The following is a 21,060-nucleotide window of genomic DNA, read 5'->3' as shown; positions in this document are numbered from 1 at the left end:
TCAGGACCTTTGCACTTGCTGCTTCTGATCTCTAGAAAGCTCTGCCTCCACATCTTTGTAGGACTCCGGTGTTTTCTTGTCATTTACGATTTCTGTTTAAGTGAGCCAGCCTGTGATCATCTGATCTACCTCTTTTTGCCACCCGATTATTTATTTTTTTTTCATTATTTGTTCCTTGCTTTGTCTCCTTGTTGGAGAATGGAAGTTCCAAAGGGGCAGTGTCCTGTCTCTTGTTCTGAGCAACATTTCACGGTGTTTGGAACAGAGCTTGACAAGTATGCTTAGTGCATGGACGCAGCAGGGGTGCTTGTTCATTCGGAGAAAGGATGAAGGTGAACTTAGGTTGAAGAGCTAAGTGTAAATTGCAGTATGGGCAGTAAGGCTGACTGCCGCGATATGGTTGTAGAAACTAAGGTTCTGGGTCAGAACAGTTAAGGGACTTGCTGAAAGAGTAGGTCCGAGATGGCAGCCGCTAGGCCCTGGAGGTTTTTGGAGCGCTTTACCCGGCTACCGCGACAGCTGATGCACGCCCCCTGAATTCCGAGGCTTGGGGAACAGGTCAGTCTACCCTGGTGAATTAAAATATGGGACTGTGGCTTTGGGGAGGATCATCAGAAACGTGGCCTAAAGCGCCGTGCCCACAGGAAAGCTAAGGTGGGCGGCGCAGGAGGGGCTGGCGGGTCCCAGCCTTCATCCGAGGGAGGAGGCTCGGATCCCTGAGGCCAGAGGGGCCCTGAAAGCAGCAGAGCCGCTCGCGCGTCACGAGGGCCCTCGCGCGGCCCCGTTCGCCCCGCCCCGTCCCTCGCTCCGCCCCAGCCCCGCCCCTCGTCCCGCCCCTCGTCCCGCCCCCGCCGCCGCGGGCAGTCCTCGGTGACAGCGAGCGCGCGGCGGACAGAGAGTGTTTGCATACAAAGAAGGCCACGCGCGCGGGCGCCGCAAGGTGAGTAGACGCCTCCGCGCCGCCCGCCGCTCGCCCGGCCCCAGGCCGAGCCTCGGAGGAGCTCGGGCCGCTACCGGGAGGGGCCGCAGCCTCGGCCGGCCGGGCCGGGCGGGGCGGAGCCCGGCGGAGAGTGGGCGCGCGCGGCGACGCCGGAGCCGGCCGGGGGACGGTGGTGACCCGACGCCGGAGGTCCGTGCTCGGTCCCCGCGGCCCTTTCTGGGGGACGTGGTTCGGGGAGAGAGGCGGAGAAACAGGCCCGGGGCCCGGCGGCCTCGCGAGCATCCCTCGGGCCTTCCCTTTGGGTCGCCCGCAGGGCTGACCTTGACCCGCCTGGCGGACCCCAGGGGCGGCCGGACCTCGCTCTGTCCAGCGAGGACGGGTGGGTTCCATCCGTGTAGTGGGCAGCCCTGCCGTGCGCCCGGAACTTTTACGAAAATGTCCCCTGGGGCTTCGGATTCTTGCTCTGCAGTTGAGGAAACTGAGGCTCAGGGAAGTTGACCTACGTGCCCAAGGTCACACAGCTGCTAGGCGGCAGGTTGAACGGGGCTGGAATCTGGTTCTCGGATTACAGTTTGGTTCCTCCGCTGCCCGGCCTCTGTGCATCTTTCCTGCAGCCTATGGGTGCTAGGCCCAGTCGGCTCTATCACATGCCCCTGCGAATAATTTTATTTTGGGGAAGGCCAGGAACATGTAGCATGCAAAGTAGTGGCTTAGACATAACTCTAAGTGCCATAGGCTAGAGCGTAGACAGCTGGCACGTAATTTATGTGCAGAGTAGTCGCTGAAGAAACCAGATGTCAACCCGGTGTTTGACCACCAAACAGGAAACTTGAATTAAAAACAATGGATTAACTCGGACAGTTTTTAGAACCTAATGGTTTCCCCAGGATAGTAGGAAGTATCTTGGAAAAGATGAGCTTGTGAAAGTTTTTTTTTTTTTTTTAAATCAGAGAAATGGCATGATGCATGTGAAATTTACAGTTTATCTTTTGTTCTATAATTTGGGTCTTAGGAATAAAAGTAAGTGAGGAATGGATAGTAATTGAGAAATTAAACACACAGTTGTTTTTTTTTTTTCCTTTTTTACCCCATGTTGGAAGATCTGTTTGTTTTACAGTTCTGTATTTTGATAGTTCTTCATATTTGTCAACATTTGTACCCTTATCAAGCACATTTGCTTATGGATGTGTGTTTTGGAGCTTTTATTACTGTTTGGATGTAAGGCGGTGTGGTGTTGGGGAGGGGAGCCAGGCCCCTGAGGGCTGTTTGTAGGGTTGAGACACTTGTGCCCGATGCTGGCCTCTGGGCCCCCCCCCCCCCCTCGGCCACCCCTCTCCTATTGTGAGTTGGCGTCTCCTGGCTTCTCTGTCTTCTGGGTTCAAGGCCCCTGGGTTCTTGGCCTCTGTCTTCTGGGTTCTGGGCCCCTGAACCCACAGGGGACAGACTGATTTGGGCCAGCATTCAGATGGGGACAGGGGAGGGTCGTAGGGAGCTTTTTCCGGGGGAGACCTGGTGGGGCGGGCGGGGGTTGCATCATTTGGGGCCACTTTTGGATCACTTTGGAGAAACACCGAGAAGGCCGCAGTCCAACTGGGACACTGAGGCTAGTGCCTTGACCTGTTTGCACCTCCGCATGACCAGGGCAGAAGAGTTTGGGGCTGTTGAGGTACTGATGAGGCACACACGAGGTCCAGGTGGATCCGCGGTGCACTGTCAGCACTGGGGCGAGCCCCCTGGGAAGGGTGAAGTCACATTCTACGTGCTCTTGAACCCTGACCTGGTTTATTATGGCGTAAGCCCACTCCCTTAAAATCAGAATGGAATTTGTGAAACAATTCGGGCAAAGCTTAACTTAATTCTTTTTTTTTTAAGGTTTATTTATTTTTTTTTTAATTTTTTTTTAAGTTTATTTATTTTTGAGCCAGAGAGAGACAGAGCATGAACGGGGGAGGGGCAGAGAGAGAGGGAGACACGGAATCTGAAACAGGCTCCAGGCTCTGAGCTGTCAGCACAGAGCCCGACGCGGGGCTCGAACTCACGGACCGCGAGATTGTGACCTGAGCTGAAGTCGGACGCTTAACCGACTGAGCCACCCAGGCACCCCAGGTTTATTTATTTTTGAGAAGGGGGGAGGGGCAGAGAGCGAGGGAGACACAGAATCTGAAGCAGGCTCCAGGCTCTGAGCCGTCAGCCCAGAGCCCGACGTGGGGCTCGAACTCACGAACCCCAACTGCGAGATCGTGACTTGAGCTGAAGTTGGATGCTTAAGCGACTGAGCCACCCAGCCGCCCCAACCTAACTTAATTCTTAATTTCTGGCAGCCTCCAAGGGCCCATTTGCTGGCCATTTCTGAAACGGGAGCTTTCTAAGCTGTGAGTGGAAGGTCTGGTGAGTGAGGGGCCCAGCGTCTACTTTTGCACCTGGCAGCCGGTCCAGGGTCCAGTTCCTGGGACACCAGGGCCCAGGCCCCTTGACGAGGGGGGCACCAGGGCCCTGAAGGCAGCCCCAGCCTCCAGATGTGCCCTTGGCCGGGCCCCTCCTTCCTGCGTCCCCTGCACTTCCCTGGGCGCCTCTTCCTCTTCCCTCCCCTCTCCCCCTCCCCACCTTTTATTCAGCAAATGAGAAGTGAGCCTGGGCTGGGGCTGGGCTGTGTGCAGCTGGGGTGTTGTGAAGAAGAGCTTCTGCCTCCCCAGAGCTCTGGGTCTGGGCATAGGCCAGTATTTGTCACAGCACCGTTGGTGACCCACTGGTCCTAAAAATCAGTTTCGGTGGCCCACAGACATTGAAAAAAAGTGAAGTAGGACAGAAAAGAAGATAGATACTGTTCTGTGGAACTTGTTTTAGCTGTGGGGTGTGTGTGTGTGTGTGTGTGTGTGTGTGTGTGTGTGTGTGAGAGAGAGAGAGAGAGAGAGATTATGCGGTCCAGTGGAGAGAGGGAAGATGGGGGTGTGGGTGTGGTTGTGTGTGTGGGGGAGGGACCGCACCACCCAGCACTGGCTTCCTCCTGGCCCACAGAAGTCCCTGCTTGGGGGGCAGGGAGGATGGCCCAGGGTGGCCGTGCTTGTGCACTGCCCCCGCTGAGACGTGGGGAGGAAGGAAGGGAGCAGGCCGGCCCAATCTGGAGAGGAGCAGGGAGCTTTTCATGACGGTGATCATGGCCACGTCTCTCAACCCACCGACCAAGTTTTGTGATTCTTCCGACAAGTTAGAACTTTTTGCTGGTACTGAATGCTGGGGTTTCCAGAACAAAGCAACAGGCGGTTAGAACGGTCGTGGCTCTGTGTCAACTGTTTGCTCCCCTAGTGTGAGGTACTCTGCATTGCTCACAAAGCCGACCACAGACCCTATGATCAAGACACGCCTATTTGCTGGCTGCTTCTGGGACACCGTGAGCACATTTATACCGTGCGCCTTGTTCCCGAAGGTCCCTCCCTCTCCTTGGATACGTGTACTTTCTCTTTTTTGGTGAAATCTTTGTCTGCATTCCTGGCTCTCCCTAGGCATACCCTTTGGTTTTCAAACGACAGGATCCAGTCAGTAAAGATCATGGGATAACAGGGCACAACCGTCCAACGAGACGTTCTCCTTGGCCACTGCTCTTGCCGAGGATTCTTGCCAGTGAATTCTACCTAATCGCAGAATGCTGCTGCCCAACCCTGGGGTTGCCTTTGTGCTCAGAGTTGTGGACAGACAGAAGTGTACTACCACCCGAGAGTAATACCCTTCTAATAGATCTGTGTGGATCTTAATCTACCACATTCTTTGGCCCCGTCTTTTTTGGGAAGGTGCGATGTAAATCGTTAAGGCATGAGCCTTAATTCAGAGTCCAGGAATCCTTTGTGGCCACAGGATTAGCGCCTGGCTTTCATTTGGTGTATGCGCTTTGCAAAGTACTTTAACGTGTACCGAGGACGACTAATCCCGTGAGGCAGACGACGTCAGTCCCTTTTTACAGATACGAAACTGAGGCTGGCAGAGAGGTTAGTAATTGGCCCGTGGGCACAGGTTAGTAGGACCCAGGATCTAACTGACACCAAGCACCTGCCTCCAGGAAGCCTGCATTCTTATCCCCTGAGCTGTCGACAGCACATTTGAATGTCAGGTGATACTTAGCCCTTCCTGAACTGCTGGGGTGGAGTGGGTGGGTGTCCTACAGGAATAGAAGTCGCAAAGGCAGGACGTCCTTTTTGACCAACACACAGATGTAGACGGAGAGCATTTGGAGGTGCGTCAGGAGAGGATGCGAGCCCCGTGCTTGGTCAGTGAGTCGAATGGTTAAGAGCCAGAGGATCAGGGTCTACGCCTGGAGCTGTCTTGCCCGGCACATGGGCCGCCCTGTAGTTTAGATGTCCCCGTCCCCTACTGTCTGGGCCTTTTGTGCTCCTTGGCAAGGACCCGCGAACACTCATCACATGGAATTATAAGATCCGGGTGTTGCAAAATCCCAGCTGGGGAGGAGGAGCTGAGTGGTCGCCCTTTGACCTTTCTGACCAAAGCAGCGCCCCCCCCCCCCCTCATGTCTCAGCAGGTTCACTGACTGGGAGACCCTGACATTGAGTGGGCCAGGCTTTTCCATCCCTCACCCAGTTCTCTGACGTCATTAAGAATTAACGTCAAAGTAATACCTATGCGTTTAGAGAACACCCCCCAGAGGTGAGCCTGTGAACCTTATTTGGTGTGCAAATCCATCCAGAGTTTCTTTTGTTGTGTGCATCTCAGAATATGTAGGAATGTAATTCTTAAAAAAGCGGATTCATGTTATAAATGTTTTTGTCCTCTTTCACTCAGTTTATACCTTTTCATGTTAGTATTTGGGGAACTGCTCCCTTTGTGTGTGCATGTGTGTGGTTTTTTTTTTTTTTTTTTTAAGCAATTGTAATGATCTTCTGATACATGGTTTATTTAACCAGAGTCCTAGAGATGTTTAAGTGGTTTCTAATTTTCTGGATAACAGTCAACACTGCCATGACTGTTTGGTACATGGACCTTACAGAAGTAGGGTTGCTGGGGAAGTATGTGCATAAAATGACAGATGGGGCCCCAGTGTTCACCCCGCTTATTACCCACCAGCAGTCGGTGATCACTTGGTTTCCCCTGCTCTCACCAACCCTGGGGTTTTTACGAAATGCTCGAATTTTATACCATCTGAAAGACCTCCTTTGCGTATCTTAAATCATGAATGGGGTTGAGTATCTTCTCATGTGTCATTGACCAGACGGATCTCTTTCTCTGTGAACCCTCTCTGTATTTTGTCCATTTGTTTTTCTATACAGTTAGCATGAGGCCACCTTCAACGGACATTAAGATTCTAGAGATGGGTGGTTATGAACGGGTGTGGCCAGGGGTTTTGCATTTTGGCAGACGTTCCAAGAAAGCAGAGTGTCTTGGCAAAGTTGTGCGGTCCGGAGAAAGATTCTGTCGATTGTGGGTGAAACGTTGATTTTCCTGATGTAATAACTAGGCAAGAAGTTCCGAGACCTCCTGCTGACCACGCGTTAGCCAACGGCTGCTTTTCTGGAACCACGTGAGACGGGCTGACTGATGCTTATGGGCATCTGTTGCGTGCCAGGAATTGTACAGAGTAGCTCCAGTGGGGGGCGCACCTGCCCGTGGGGGGGGGCATCGAAGGAGGAGAAAACTTCCCGGGCCTTTGCTCTATTTCCTGCAGGGTATCAGCACCCTCAGTCCAGACACGCTCCGCACACCTGCCCCTCCCGCTGCGCCCTCCTTCCCGTGGGATCGCCTGGGAGCCGGCTCTCCCCTCCCTCTGGTCCTGCAGCTGAGCTGTGATGATCGAGGGCTCCGTGTGATCTGCCTTAATTCAGGAAGGGTCCTGGTGGGGGGACGCTCGGGCCAGCTGGCTTTTCCGCCTCATCACTTTTGTCAGCAGGTACTCGTGGTCCGACCTGCAAGCTTTTTAGAAGCATCTCCAGCTTTTCTGGCGAATTTTCTTTCTGTGGCGGGGAGTGTTTCCTGACGGACGCCGGCATGCCAGTAAAGGCCCCGATTCGCCTTTCATCGGTATGGACACACACAGGACTTGACGCTTGTTCAAGAAGCTTCTCGCAGTGCCATGCTCAGTCCAGAACTGGCAAGGAGGGAAGAGGTTGGCCGTGGAGAGTGCTGCCAGTGTGGTGGGGCAGGGGTGAAACATACGGATCTCGACCTTGGGGCTGGTATTCTTTTCTCTGCCTCTTTTTTTTTTTTTTTTGATTTTTTTTAATGTTTACTTATTTTTGAGACAGAGAGACAGAGCATGAACGGGGGAGGGGCAGAGAGAGAGGGAGACACAGAATCGGAAACAGGCTCCAGGCTCCGAGCTGTCAGCACACAGCCCGATGCGGGGCTTGAACTCACGGACCGCGAGATCGTGACCTGGCTGAAGTCGGACGCTTAACCGACTGCGCCACCCAGGCGCCCCTTCCCCCCTTTTTTTAATGCTTTGGGTGAAAATGCGCCCTCAGCTCCTAACCTCCCAGGTGAGTGTGATCTTGGGCAGCCCCAGCTGCAGCACAATGTTTGTGTTTTCACAACGAGCTGGTCAGGTTTGGATTCTGGACACGGAGACAGAATGTGCTCAGAGAACAGCCCGGGTGGTGAATGGAGGCCCCCCGACTCCTCTGAGACCCGGCTGGGGTGCTGACAGCACCTTCCTCGCCTGTTAGGTGCAGGGGGTGCAGGGGGGTAGTCACGTAGCTGTCCTCACATGGCCTCAGGACAACCAGGACAATGAAGAATGAGACATCCCCAGGCTTCAAGGACCTGTGGGGGAGAGAGCCCCAGGGAAGCAGATTTGACTGTATCTTTAAGGAACCGCATTCCTAACTAAAAGCCACATGACTTAAATACTACACAAGGGTGCTCACTCTCCAAGGCAAATTCTGCAGTTTTCAGAAAAGTCCTAAATGGGCATCCATATTCAGTTGTTAATTACTGAGCCAATTAAGATCTAAGACTTCCAGCTTCTTGGGGTTCCCCGGGTGGCTCAGTCGGTTAAGCGTCCAACTCTTGGTTTCGGCTCAGGTCATGATCTCACGGTTTGTGGGTTCGAGCCCCATGGTGCTGACAGTGTGGAGCCTGCTTGGGATTCTCTCTCTCTCTGCCCCTTTCCTGCTCACACACATGCTCACATTTGGAGAGCAAATAAACTTCAAAAAAAAAAAAGAAAAGGACTTCCAGCTTCTCAAGGACAGGGCTTAATCTTACCTGGTGTCAAACCCAGAGCCAGGTACACGGCGAGCATCTGTGTCCTCTCTGCCTTGTGACAGGAGGAATGATCCGTGTGTGTGTGTGTGGGGGGGGGGGCGGTATTGGTTGGTCACTCACCTGTCCTCAGAGACACCTTTCTGACATTTAAGGATCAGGATAAAAGGAGGAGGGGGCGATTTTATCCGTGGGTATTCAGACTTGACCAGTAAAATCTTGCCCTTTTTCTCCTTGAACTCAAACGGAAGGAGCCCCTTTCTGGGCTCCCGCTTCACCTGTGTGCCCCCCACCCCCGCCACCGCCCCGGGACATGGCAGAGGGTGAGGCTGGCCTGCTGCTCCTGGACCGACTGGGAAGCACAGGTGTATCTGTGGAACAAGCAGACCAGTCTCCCAACCGGGCACCAGCTTAGGAGAAGGCAGTGACCTACTAGGATGGACCGCCGTGGGGAGCTCTGGCCTCACCATTGGCGAAGGGACAAATATGCCCAAGATCATATTTGCATCTACTGCGCCTTACAGCTTCCTGCGTATGTCCCTTGAAGTCTGCGTGTGCGTCTCTGTACAGAGATACGACTGTCCAGTGTTTTGGGAGGTTTGTAGGGTGGTCCCAAAGTCGGATACAGACTTCTCCTGGATTCGAATGCTCCTTCCGCCCCTTACCTGCATCGGGACCCAGAGCAACTTACACACATAAACTCCACAGTTCAGTTTCCTTCTCTGCGAGATGGGAAAACTGTGTTTCGCACCATTGGGAGGAAGGGATACGTAGTTTAAACTCTGTTATTATCACCGTCTGGACAGCGTACCAACCTTCATGGTAGGTGACAATGGACTGTGGTTTGTGCCACGCTGGTTCACTGCTGTACTGTCTTTGCCTGGTGTTGCCAGTAAATTCTGGGTATTTAGGAGCCTCTCAGGTGGTTCTCCTTTGGCCAAAGTAGCTGGCAGGCTGGGGGCTGATTAAATTGTCAGTGTCCGTTGGCCCTTGAGAGCAGCAGTTCTGTGTGTGGGTAGAACCTGCTGCTGCTCAGAGGAACAGGAGCCCGAGGCTTCACCCCAGGCTGATGCTGGGTCGGTTCCCAGTCACGAAGCTCCCGGATGTACCGTAAAGCCAGATTCCACAGGTGTTCCTTGGGCACCTGCCACGACGATGCGTGTTTGGCCTGTGTGCACGGGCAGTGGGTCAGGGGCAGGCTGGTGCCAGGAAATGATGAATCATTCTGTGGGGGAAAATGCTAGAGAAGTCTTCCGACAGAAAGAAAGGTGTTTTGACCTTCTAGTCCTTGAGGGCCGTGGGGGAAGGCTTAGAATTTACCTCCCAGGAGACCCTGAGATGAGGTAGCTGAAGAGGGTGTGAATGGCGAAAATACCCCATTGAGAGCCAACCGCAGAGTCTGACTGGTCTAGTGACTTACTCAGGGAGGTCGTGACAGTGAGTCACGTTTGCCACCTGTCCTCTAATGGCAGAGGGTTTTCCTAAGTTATCTTGTTTCATGCTCATGATGGTGAGGTTCCATCAGAGATGTGGTGTTAATACCTTGCTCCCAAGCACAGAGCTCACAAATTTTGCAGGAGGACAGTCAAGTCCGACCATCTGACCCTATATTTTGTGCAGTTCCTATTTCTCAGACTTTTTCTTTTTTTTTTAATTTGAGAGAGAGAGAGAGAGAGAGAGAGAGAGAGAGAGAGAATGCGAGCAAGACAGGGGCAGCGGGGGAGAGAGAGAATCCCAAGCAGGCCCCATGCTCCACGTGGAGCCCTACGCGGGGCTCGATCCCAGGAACCGTGAGATCCTGACCTGAGCCGAAATCAGGAGTCGAACGCTCAACTGATTGAGCCACCCAAGTGCCCTTGTTTTTCAGACTCTTCTCCTTCCTGTGTCATGGCCTGTTTGTGGACAAGAAATGTCTTAAGAGCCTGTTATTTGAATGCATTTGCAATGAATTTTGTTTGCAGCATTGTCTTCATGAAGTTTATGTACCTGGGAGCCAACAATTCTCATTCTTTATTTCTTCTTGTTTGTAAATTTTAGCACTTTCCCCCTCATTCCCAGGGTTGTCAGGCTGCTGCAGAGGTGATCTGCCCTGGTGGAATGTTTTTGTGATGGGACAAAACAAACAAACAAAAACAACCCAAACCCCTACCCCCACCAACCCTTGGTTACTTGCTTGGAGTGAAGACTTGATTTCATGGTGTTGCCGCGAGCAGGTCACAGAATCATCAGGTTAGAGCCCCATCAAATTCTTGAATTCTCTCCACAACGTTTTTGCCACATGGTGGTTTTAGACTCTTTGGTGAGACCACCACTGATGGTGAGCTCAGTCCCTCTAATGAGCCAGTTTCCTTAGAAGCCTGGTCTCACGGATTGTGCCCCCCGGCTCTGGAAAGTCCTGCCCGTAATTCTGACTTTAATTGCGATCTATGATCGTCTATACAGCACTGGGTACCCTGTCCACCGGGGCTGAATATTACGTGACATTTAGATCTGTTTTTCTAAAGCCACGCGGCCGATTTTCTTTAACTGGGCCTCACCCATTTATACCGGTTTCATGCACCGAGATTGGGAAGCAGCACTGCGTGGAGGAGAGCAGGGGAGTCTCGGGGTTCCACTTGGGCTCCCGCCCTCACTCTGCTGCTGACCGTGCTACTCTGAGCGTCTCACCCACCTGGTGCCCTGGGTTCTGCATCAGAAGTGGGGTAACTGGTGTTACCCATTGTTGTTTTTTTTTTTCTGTCTTTTCGTTTTAATTTTTTTTAATGTTTATTCATTTTTGAGATAGAGACACCAAATGTGAGCAGGGGAGGGGCAGAGAGAGCTGGAGACACAGAATCCGAAGCCGGCTCCAGGCTCTGAGCTGTCAGCACAGAGCCCGACGCGGGGCTCGAACCCATGAGCCGTGAGATCATGTCCTGAGCCGAAGTCGGACGCTCAACCGACTGAGCCACCCAGGCGCCCCTATGCTTTTGGATTTTGTGTTTTATCTGTTTGGCTCTAATATAAGTACCACAGTAGTTTCTAATTTAGGGAAAACCGTCTGGAAAGACGTTATTCCCATAAGATGTCATAGCCTCAGAATATCTTCTGGAAAGCTAGAAGATGCCCTGTTTAAAAAAAAAAAAAAAAAATAGGGGCGCCTGGGTGGCGCAGTCGGTTAAGCGTCCGACTTCAGCCAGGTCACGATCTCGCGGTCCGGGAGTTCGAGCCCCGCGTCAGGCTCTGGGCTGATGGCTCGGAGCCTGGAGCCTGTTTCCGATTCTGTGTCTCCCTCTCTCTCTGCCCCTCCCCCATTCATGCTCTGTCTCTCTCTGTCCCAAAAATAAATAAACGTTGAAAAAATAAATAAATACATGAATAAAATATATATATGTGTATATATATATACACACACGCATATATATATAAAATATATACATATATATAAAATATATATAAATATAAAATATACAAATAACATTTAATATGTATTTATATGTATTTATACATTTATGTGTATGACATCTTATATGTTTCTCAACCTCCGAAAACCCACAGTAGAGTCTGGAGAACCCTCGTTTGGCCAGACGATGTTTATGTGGGGTTTGGCTTATGTCTCCTCAAAATACCACTGAAATAGGCTGTGGGATCCTGTTTCACGTGATACACGAAGCCCTGTCGGGTGAAGCAGCCATTTGCCGAGTTTTGAGATGAAAACCACTAGACTTCACAGGGATTCGGTATGGGGTGAGTAAGGAGCAGGTGTCTCCAGCGTGCCCCTCTGTCCCACTGCATGCGTAAGCATTTTGTTTTGTGTTTTTACAGGTGGTACTTCGGTTATGCTTGAGGTAGTTAAGATGCTTTGTTCTTCAAAACATTCCCCTCACTGCCCGACCCGGAGTGGTAGTGACCATGGGGAAGGAGCACGGTAATGAGATTGACGAGCCGGTGAAGGGACGGAGTCCATCTCAGGCTGGCTGGTCTGGCTTCCTATCTTGAGGGAAATCAGATTACCTTCTTCCTTGAGCCCTTTCACTTTGAACAGATCCGAGGAAGTGAGATTGGCGTCCAGCTCGTCTGTTCTTGGGTTCTCCCAGTATTTGCCCAGCGCTTATTTAGAGGAAATCCTGGAAGAGGAGAGATAAAGAGCCATGGACCCCCCCCCCCCCGCCCCCCGACTTGCCTGCACCCCTCACTCAGCCAAGCAGAAGCTGGGGGTGAACCAGGTGCCCCCCTCCTCCCCTGAAAGGCTGTCCCGTGCCTCCTGGGTCCAGGCAAACATTATTCATCTTCCTGAAATGACTTCTGGTTGGTACAGTGTTCTTGCTCACCCCCTTTTAAAATTGTGGTGACGTACACGTCACAGAAAACGGGACTGTCTCAGCCATTTGCAGGTATGCAGTTCAGAACCTTCATATAAGGACTTTCACCCTGTTGGCGCGTCCATCCCTCCCTCCACCTCCAGCTTTTGTTTCTTACTAACTCCCCTTCCCTCCTCCCTGAGGCCGAGGGTAATAATCACTCTTCTACTTCCTGTTTCTAGGGATTTCCGTGCTCTAGGGACTTTATGTGGGTGGAATCGTACATAAGGCATTTGCCCTTTTGTGATTGGCTTATTTCACTTAGCGTGATGTCCTCAAGGTGTATCCACGTTGTAGCAAGTATCAGAATTGCCTTCCTTTCTAAGGCTAATACCCCATTGGATGTATACACCACATCTTGTTTATCTGTTCATCATCCATCAAGGGACACTTGGGTGGTTTCCACCTCGTGGAACCATTGAGATAACGCGTCTGGGAACGTGGGTGTGCAAGAATCTCTTTGAGACCCTGCTTTTGGTTTTTGGGGATCTATACGTAGAAGTGGAATGGCGGGGTCATATGGGAATTCTGTTTTTAATTTTCCGAGGAACTGTGTTCTGTACTGTTCCATACACAGCGCCGCACCGTTTCGCATTCTGACCAACAACACACATAGATTCCAGTTTCTTCCCAGCCTTGCCAACCCGTGTTTTTCCCGTGTTTCAGATAGTATTCATCCAAGCAGTCCCCTTCCTAAAAGATTCTCCGTGGTTAGTTAAGACAGTCCCTGTAGACACCGAGGAGCATATTGCCAGGTGGGGCCACGATCCTGTCATTTGCTAAGAATTATGGAACAGGCTCCCTGCTTCCAAATGGAGATATTTTCCGATCTGCAAATACGTTATTCAATAGAAGGGGTAGGAGATACTAGGAAGATGGCGGCGTAGGAGGACGCTGGGCTCACCGCGCGTCCTGCTGATCACTTAGATTCCACCTACACCTGCCTAAATAACCCAGAAAACCGCCAGAGGATTAGCAGAACAGAGTCACCGGACCCAAGTGCAGACGAGAGGCCCACAGAAGAGGGTAGGAAGGGCGGCGAGGCGGTGCGCGCTCCACGGACTGGCGGGAGGGAGCCGGGGCGGAGGGGCGGCTCGCCGGCCAAGCAGAGCCCCCGAGTCCGGCTTGCAAAAGCGGAGGGGCCTGACGGACTGTGTTCCGACAGCAAGCGCGACTTAGCGTCTGGGAGGTCATAAGTTAACAGCTCTGCTCAGAAAGCAGGAAGGCTGGAGGACAAAGGGAGGGTGAGCTGCGGAGCCCCCGGACGACAGAGCTCAGTTTGGCGGGGAACAAAGGCGCTCTCCAGCGCCATCTCCCCCGCCCATCCCCCAGCCAAAATCCCAAAGGGAACCGGCTCCGGCCAGGGAAATTGCTCGCTCCGCGCGAACACCCAACTCTGTGCTTCTGCGGAGCCAAACCTCCGGCAGCAATCTGACTCCCTCCGGCTGCACAGGGCCCCTCCTGAAGTGGATCACCTAAGGAGAAGCGAGCTAAGCCTGCCCCCCCTGCCGCCGTGCACCTTGCCTTCCCACCCCAGCTAATACGCCAGATCCCCAGCATCACAAGCCTGGCAGTGTGCAAGTAGCCCAGACGGGCCACGCCACCCCACAGTGAATCCCGCCCCTAGGAGAGGGGAAGAGAAGGCACACACCAGTCTGACTGTGGCCCCAGCGGTGGGCTGGGGGCAGACATCAGGTCGGACTGCGGCCCCGCCCACCAACTCCAGTTATACACCACAGCACAGGGGAAGTGCCCTGCAGGCCCTCACCACACCAGGGACTATCCAAAATGACCAAGCGGAAGAATTCCCCCCAGAAGAATCTCCAGGAAATAACAACAGCTAATGAGCTGATCAAAAAGGATTTAAATAATATAACAGAAAGTGAATTTAGAATAATAGTCATAAAATTAATCGCTGGGCTGGAAAACAGCATACAGGACAGCAGAGAATCTCTTGCTACAGACATCAGGGGACTAATGAACAGGCACGAGGAGCTGAAAAACGCTTTAAAGGAAATGGAAAACAAAATGCAAACCACCACAGCTCGGATGGAAGAGGCAGAGGAGAGAATAGGTGAATTAGAAGATAAAGTTATGGAAAAAGAGGAAGCTGAGAAAAAGAGAGATAAAAAAATCCAGGAGTATGAGGGGAAAATTAGAGAACTAAGTGATACACTAAAAAGAAATAATTTACGCATAATTGGTATCCCAGAGGAGGAAGAGAGAGGGAAAGGTGCTGAAGGGGTACTTGAAGAAATCATAGCTGAGAACTTCCCTGAACTGGGGAAGGAAAAAGGCATTGAAATCCAAGAGGCACAGAGAACTCCCTTCAGACGTAACTTGAATCGATCTTCTGCACGACATATCATAGTGAAACTGGCAAAATACAAGGATAAAGAGAAAATTCTGAAAGCAGCAAGGGGTAAACGTGCCCTCACATATAAAGGGAGACCTATAAGACTCGTGACTGATCTCTCTTTTGAAACTTGGCAGGCCAGAAAGAATTGGCACGAGATTTTCAGGGTGCTAGACAGCAAAAATATGCAGCCAAGAATCCTTTATCCAGCAAGTCTGTCATTTAGAATAGAAGGAGAGATAAAGGTCTTCCCAAACAAACAAAAACTGAAGGAATTTGTCACCACTAAACCAGCCCTACAAGAGATCCTAAGGGGGACCCTGTGAGACAAAGTACCAGAGACATCACTACAAGCATAAAACATACAGACATCACAATGACTCTAAACCCGTATCTTTCTATAATAACACTGAATGTAAATGGATTAAATGCGCCAACCAAAAGACATAGGGTATCAGAATGGATAAAAAAACAAGACCCATCTATTTGCTGTCTACAAGAGACTCATTTTAGACCTGAGGACACCTTTAGATTCAGAGTGAGGGGATGGAGAACTATTTATCATGCTACTGGAAGCCAGAAGAAAGCTGGAGTAGCCATACTTATATCAGACAAACTAGACTTTAAATTAAAGGCTGTAACAAGAGATGAAGAAGGACATTATATAATAGTTACAGGGTCTATCCATCAGGAAGAGCTAACAATTATAAATGTCTATGCGCCGAATACCGGAGCCCCCAAATATATAAAACAATTACTCATAAACATAAGCAACCTTATTGATAAGAATGTGGTAATTGCTGGGGACTTTAACACCCCACTTACAGAAATGGATAGATCATCTAGACACACGGTCAATAAAGAAACAAGGGCCCTGAATGAGACACTGGATCAGATGGACTTGACAGATATATTTAGAACTCTGCATCCCAAAGCAACAGAATATACTTTCTTCTCGAGTGCACATGGAACATTCTCCAAGATAGATCATATACTGGGTCACAAATCAGCCCTTCATAAGTTTACAAGAATTGAAATTATACCATGCATACTTTCAGACCACAATGCTATGAAGCTTGAAGTCAACCACAGGAAAAAGTCTGGAAAACCTCCAAAAGCATGGAGGTTAAAGAACACCCTACTCACGAATGAGTGGGTCAACCAGGCAATTAGAGAAGAAATCAAAAAATATATGGAAACAAACGAAAATGAAAATACAACAATCCAAACGCTTTGGGACGCAGCGAAGGCAGTCCTGAGAGGAAAATACATCGCAATCCAGGCCTATCTCAAGAAACAAGAAAAATCCCAAATACAAAATCTAACAGCACACCTAAAGGAAATAGAAGCAGAACAGCAAAGGCAGCCTAAACCCAGCAGAAGAAGAGAAATAATAAAGATCAGAGCAGAAATAAACAATATAGAATCTAAAAAAACTGTAGAGCAGATCAACGAAACCAAGAGTTGGTTTTTTGAAAAAATAAACAAAATTGACAAACCTCTAGCCAGGCTTCTCAAAAAGAAAAGGGAGATGACCCAATTAGATAAAATCATGAATGAAAATGGAATTATTACAACCAATCCCTCAGAGATACAAACAATTATCAGGGAATACTATGAAAAATTATATGCCAACAAATTGGACAACCTGGAAGAAATGGACAAATTCCTGAACACCCACACTCTTCCAAAACTCAATCAGGAGGAAATAGAAAGCTTGAACAGACCCATAACCAGCGAAGAAATTGAATCGGTTATCAAAAATCTCCCAACAAATAAGAGTCCAGGACCAGATGGCTTCCCAGGGGAGTTCTACCAGACGTTTAAAGCAGAGATAATACCTATCCTTCTCAAGCTATTCCAAGAAATAGAAAGGGAAGGAAAACTTCCAGACTCATTCTATGAAGCCAGTATTACTTTGATTCCTAAACCAGACAGAGACCCAGTAAAAAAAGAGAACTACAGGCCAATATCCCTGATGAATATGGATGCCAAAATTCTCAATAAGATACTAGCAAATCGAATTCAACAGCATATAAAAAGAATTATTCACCATGATCAAGTGGGATTCATTCCTGGGATGCAGGGCTGGTTCAACATTCGCAAATCAATCAACGTGATACATCACATTAACAAAAAAAAAGAGAAGAACCATATGATCCTGTCAATCGATGCAGAAAAGGCCTTTGATAAAATCCAGCACCCTTTCTTAATAAAAACCCTTGAGAAAGTCGGGATAGAAGGAACATACTTAAAGATCATAAAAGCCATTTATGAAAAGCCCACAGCTAACATCATCCTCAACGGGGAAAAACTGAGAGCTTTTTCCCTGAGATCAGGAACACGACAGGGATGCCCACTCTCACCGTTGTTATTTAACATAGTGCTGGAAGTTCTAGCATCAGCAATCAGACAACAAAAGGAAATCAAAGGCATCAAAATTGGCAAAGATGAAGTCAAGCTTTCGCTTTTTGCAGATGACATGATATTATACATGGAAAATCCGATAGACTCCACCAAAAGTCTGCTAGAACTGATACATGAATTCAGCAAAGTTGCAGGATACAAAATCAATGTACAGAAATCAGTTGCATTCTTATACACTAACAATGAAGCAACAGAAAGACAAATAAAGAAACTGATCCCATTCACAATTGCACCAAAAAGCATAAAATACCTAGGAATAAATCTAACCAAAGATGTAAAGGATCTGTATGCTGAAAACTATAGAAAGCTTATGAAGGTAATTGAAGAAGATTTAAAGAAATGGAAAGACATTCCCTGCTCATGGATTGGAAAAATAAATATTGTCAAAATGTCAATACTACCCAAAGCTATCTACACATTCAATGCAATCCCAATCAAAATTGCACCAGCATTCTTCTCGAAACTAGAACAAGCAATCCTAAAATTCATATGGAACCACAAAAGGCCCCGAATAGCCAAAGGAATTTTGAAGAAGAAGACCAAAGCAGGAGGCATCACAATCCCAGACTTCAGCCTCTACTACAAAGCTGTCATCATCAAGACAGCATGGTATTGGCACAAAAACAGACACACAGACCAATGGAATAGAATAGAAACCCCAGAACTAGACCCACAAACATATGGCCAACTCATCTTTGACAAAGCAGGAAAGAACATCCAATGGAAAAAAGACAGCCTCTTTAACAAATGGTGCTGGGAGAACTGGACAGCAACATGCAGAAGGTTGAAACTAGACCACTTTCTCACACCATTTACAAAAATAAACTCAAAATGGATAAAGGACCTAAATGTGAGACAGGAAACCATCAGAACCTTAGAGGAGAAAGCAGGAAAAGACCTCTCTGACCTCAGCCGTAGCAATCTCTTACTCGACACATCCCCAAAGGCAAGGGAATTAAAAGCAAAAGTGAATTACTGGGACCTTATGAAGATAAAAAGCTTCTGCACAGCAAAGGAAACAACCAACAAAACTAAAAGACAACCAACGGAATGGGAAAAGATATTTGCAAATGACATATCGGACAAAGGGCTAGTATCTAAAATCTATAAAGAGCTCACCAAACTCCACACCCGAAAAACAAATAACCCAGTGAAGAAATGGGCAGAAAACATGAATAGACACTTCTCTAAAGAAGACATCCAGATGGCCAACAGGCACATGAAAAGATGTTCAGCGTCGCTCCTTATCAGGGAAATACAAATCAAAACCACACTCAGGTATCACCTCACGCCAGTCAGAGTGGCCAAAATGAACAAATCAGGAGACTATAGATGCTGGAGAGGATGTGGAGAAACGGGAACCCTCTTGCACTGTTGGTGGGAATGCAAATTGGTGCAGCCGCTCTGGAAAACAGTGTGGAGGTTCCTCAGAAAATTAAAAATAGACCTACCCTATGACCCAGCAATAGCACTGCTAGGAATCTACCCAAGGGATACAGGAGTACTGATGCATAGGGGCACTTGTACCCCAATGTTCATAGCAGCACTCTCAACAATAGCCAAATTATGGAAAGAGCCTAAATGTCCATCAACTGATGAATGGATAAAGAAATTGTGGTTTATATACACAATGGAATACTACGTGGCAATGAGAAAAAATGAAATATGGCCTTTTGTAGCAACGTGGATGGAACTGGAGAGTGTGATGCTAAGTGAAATAAGCCATACAGAGAAAGACAGATACCATATGGTTTCACTCTTATGTGGATCCTGAGAAACTCAACAGGAACCCATGGGGGAGGGGAAGGGAGAAAAAAAAAAAAGACGTTAGAGTGGGAGAGAGCCAAAGCATAAGAGACTGTTAAAAACTGAGAACAAACTGAGGGTTGATGGGGGGTGGGACGGAGGGGCGGGTGGGTGATGGGTATTGAGGAGGGCACCTTTTGGGATGAGCACTGGGTGTTGTATGGAAACCAATTTGTCAATAAACTTCATAAAAAAAAAAAAAAAATAGAAGGGGTAGCTGAAGATAGCAAAGTAACTTCCGGTTATTTGTGGTGGGAAAATTACACCACGCACGAAGGGACGATCGCAGGACCAGGAATCAGGCTGTCGGGGTCCCGCTCCGTCTCTTGGAGACGGGGAGCGCTGCCTGTCACCTTCCGTGTCTGGGCTTCTTTCTGTCAAACGAGGTGTCGGAATAACAACCCAGGGTCCTGCCACCTTCGAAATCTTCAGATTCTGCACAACAGCCTTGAGTTTGCTCGCTGACACGGGGGAGGGAAGCTTTGTTCTTGAGGACGGGAGAGCAGAGCACCATTTAGTCTGAATTATTGAAGATGCCCTTTCAGGCTTTATCTTCAGGCCCTCGGACCTCGCAGGTCACCCAGGCAGATGTCCTCGTCTCACAGATGAGGAGCTGGGATGCCGACATGTGGGAGTACCATCTAGTTACGAGCATTCCGTTTGTTGGGAATACGGCATGCTGGCCGGTGGGTCCCCGGCCGCGTGAGCAGGGGCAGGGGCACGGGTTGGGGGCCTCAATCCAGGGAGGCGGTCTCCTGTCCCTCAGGGACCAGCAGGGCCCACGGCTGAGGGTGATGAAGCCGGAAGGGGCCAGGGAGAAGGGAGGGGGGCTGACAGAACCAAATCAGAGGTCGCCTCCGAACCCAGGCCTGTGACCTTGGGCATTTGCCTCGTTGCACCTTTGCTTGTCCTTAGGTTTCCTTGTCCAAAAGGCCTCGTGTCTACGGTGCTGTTGTGAGAATCACTCGAGCACCTGGTCATGTGAGAGAAATCGTACAAAAATGTTCATGCTGCTTACACTTGGCTATAGAGTTAGAGGTTTACCCCTCTTGGTGAGTCCTGCATGTTAAAATCTACATTGAACATCGAGGTGGTGGGTTTTTTTTTTGTTTTTGTTTTTTTTTGGTAAAATGATTCCCTAGAAGAAATATCAGGGTTCTTGGCCCTGGCTGGCTCAGTTGGAAGAGCCTGCGACTCTTGATCTCGGGGTCATGAGTTCGAGCCCCACCTCGGGCATAAGGCTTCCGTAAAAAAAAACCCTTTAAGAGAACAAAACAGATGAACCTAAGGGAAGGGAAACAAAAATAATATAAAAACAGGAAGAGGGGCAAAACAGAAGAGACTCTTAAATATGGAGGACAAACTGAGGGTTGCTGGAGGGGGTGTGAGGGGGGGATGGGCTAAATGGGTCAGGGGCACTAAGGAATCCACTCCTGCAATCATTGTTGTACTATACGCTAACTAATTTGGATGTAAATTATAAAAAAAAAATTTTTTTTTAAAGTGAAAAAAAAAAAAATAAAATCTTTAAAAAAACAAACAAAAAAACCCTAAAACAAAACCAAGATGTATCCGGGTTCCAAGGAATCCTTTTTTTCCACATTGTTCATCTCCAGGAACGGTCCCCTCTCCCCTGTTACACGAAGTCAGTTAGCTTGCACGGCTACACAGATTTAGAAATCATGCCATTTTCTATTTTCGCTTCCACGTGACTTGCGTTAGCCGTGGGTGCCGGGCCGCGTCACGAAGACCCCGTCTAAGGGAGGCTGGCCCGAGCGCGTCTCCGCATGTGTGCACGGAAGGGTCTGCTCGTCTCTTTCTGGGGGAGACGGGTGGTGGCGATCCAGAGGGTGCCACTTAAAATTGTACAGTGAGCCAGTCGGGGCTTTCTTGCACTCTTTTCTCTGGAGGTTTTGTTCATTGCTGTTAGGGTTCTGGCCTGTTCTAAGTTGGCCCTAAAGCAACAGTTCGTGTTTGCCCCCCACCAG

At 49.3% G+C, this 21,060-nt stretch overlaps 1 protein-coding gene across 1 annotated transcript in view; it reads left to right on the top strand.

Moving 5' to 3' along the window:
- The first annotated feature begins 879 nt into the window (after positions 1-879).
- Positions 880-21,060, top strand: part of LPIN1 (lipin 1) — a 76,429-nt gene continuing 56,248 nt past the window's right edge. The window contains exon 1 of the mRNA XM_047068689.1: positions 880-940. The gene's annotated coding sequence lies outside the window, so the exon portion shown is untranslated. The remainder of the gene's footprint in view (positions 941-21,060) is intronic.

The sequence above is a fragment of the Lynx rufus genome, unplaced genomic scaffold, assembly GCF_022079265.1.
Source record: "Lynx rufus isolate CCGP_SWC_20201006 ecotype Redwood Valley unplaced genomic scaffold, mLynRuf1.p SCAF_8, whole genome shotgun sequence".
NCBI classification, from domain to species: Eukaryota; Metazoa; Chordata; class Mammalia; order Carnivora; family Felidae; genus Lynx; species Lynx rufus.
Note: the sequence above shows the minus strand (reverse complement) of the source record. Positions and strands in the feature narration are given on the sequence as shown.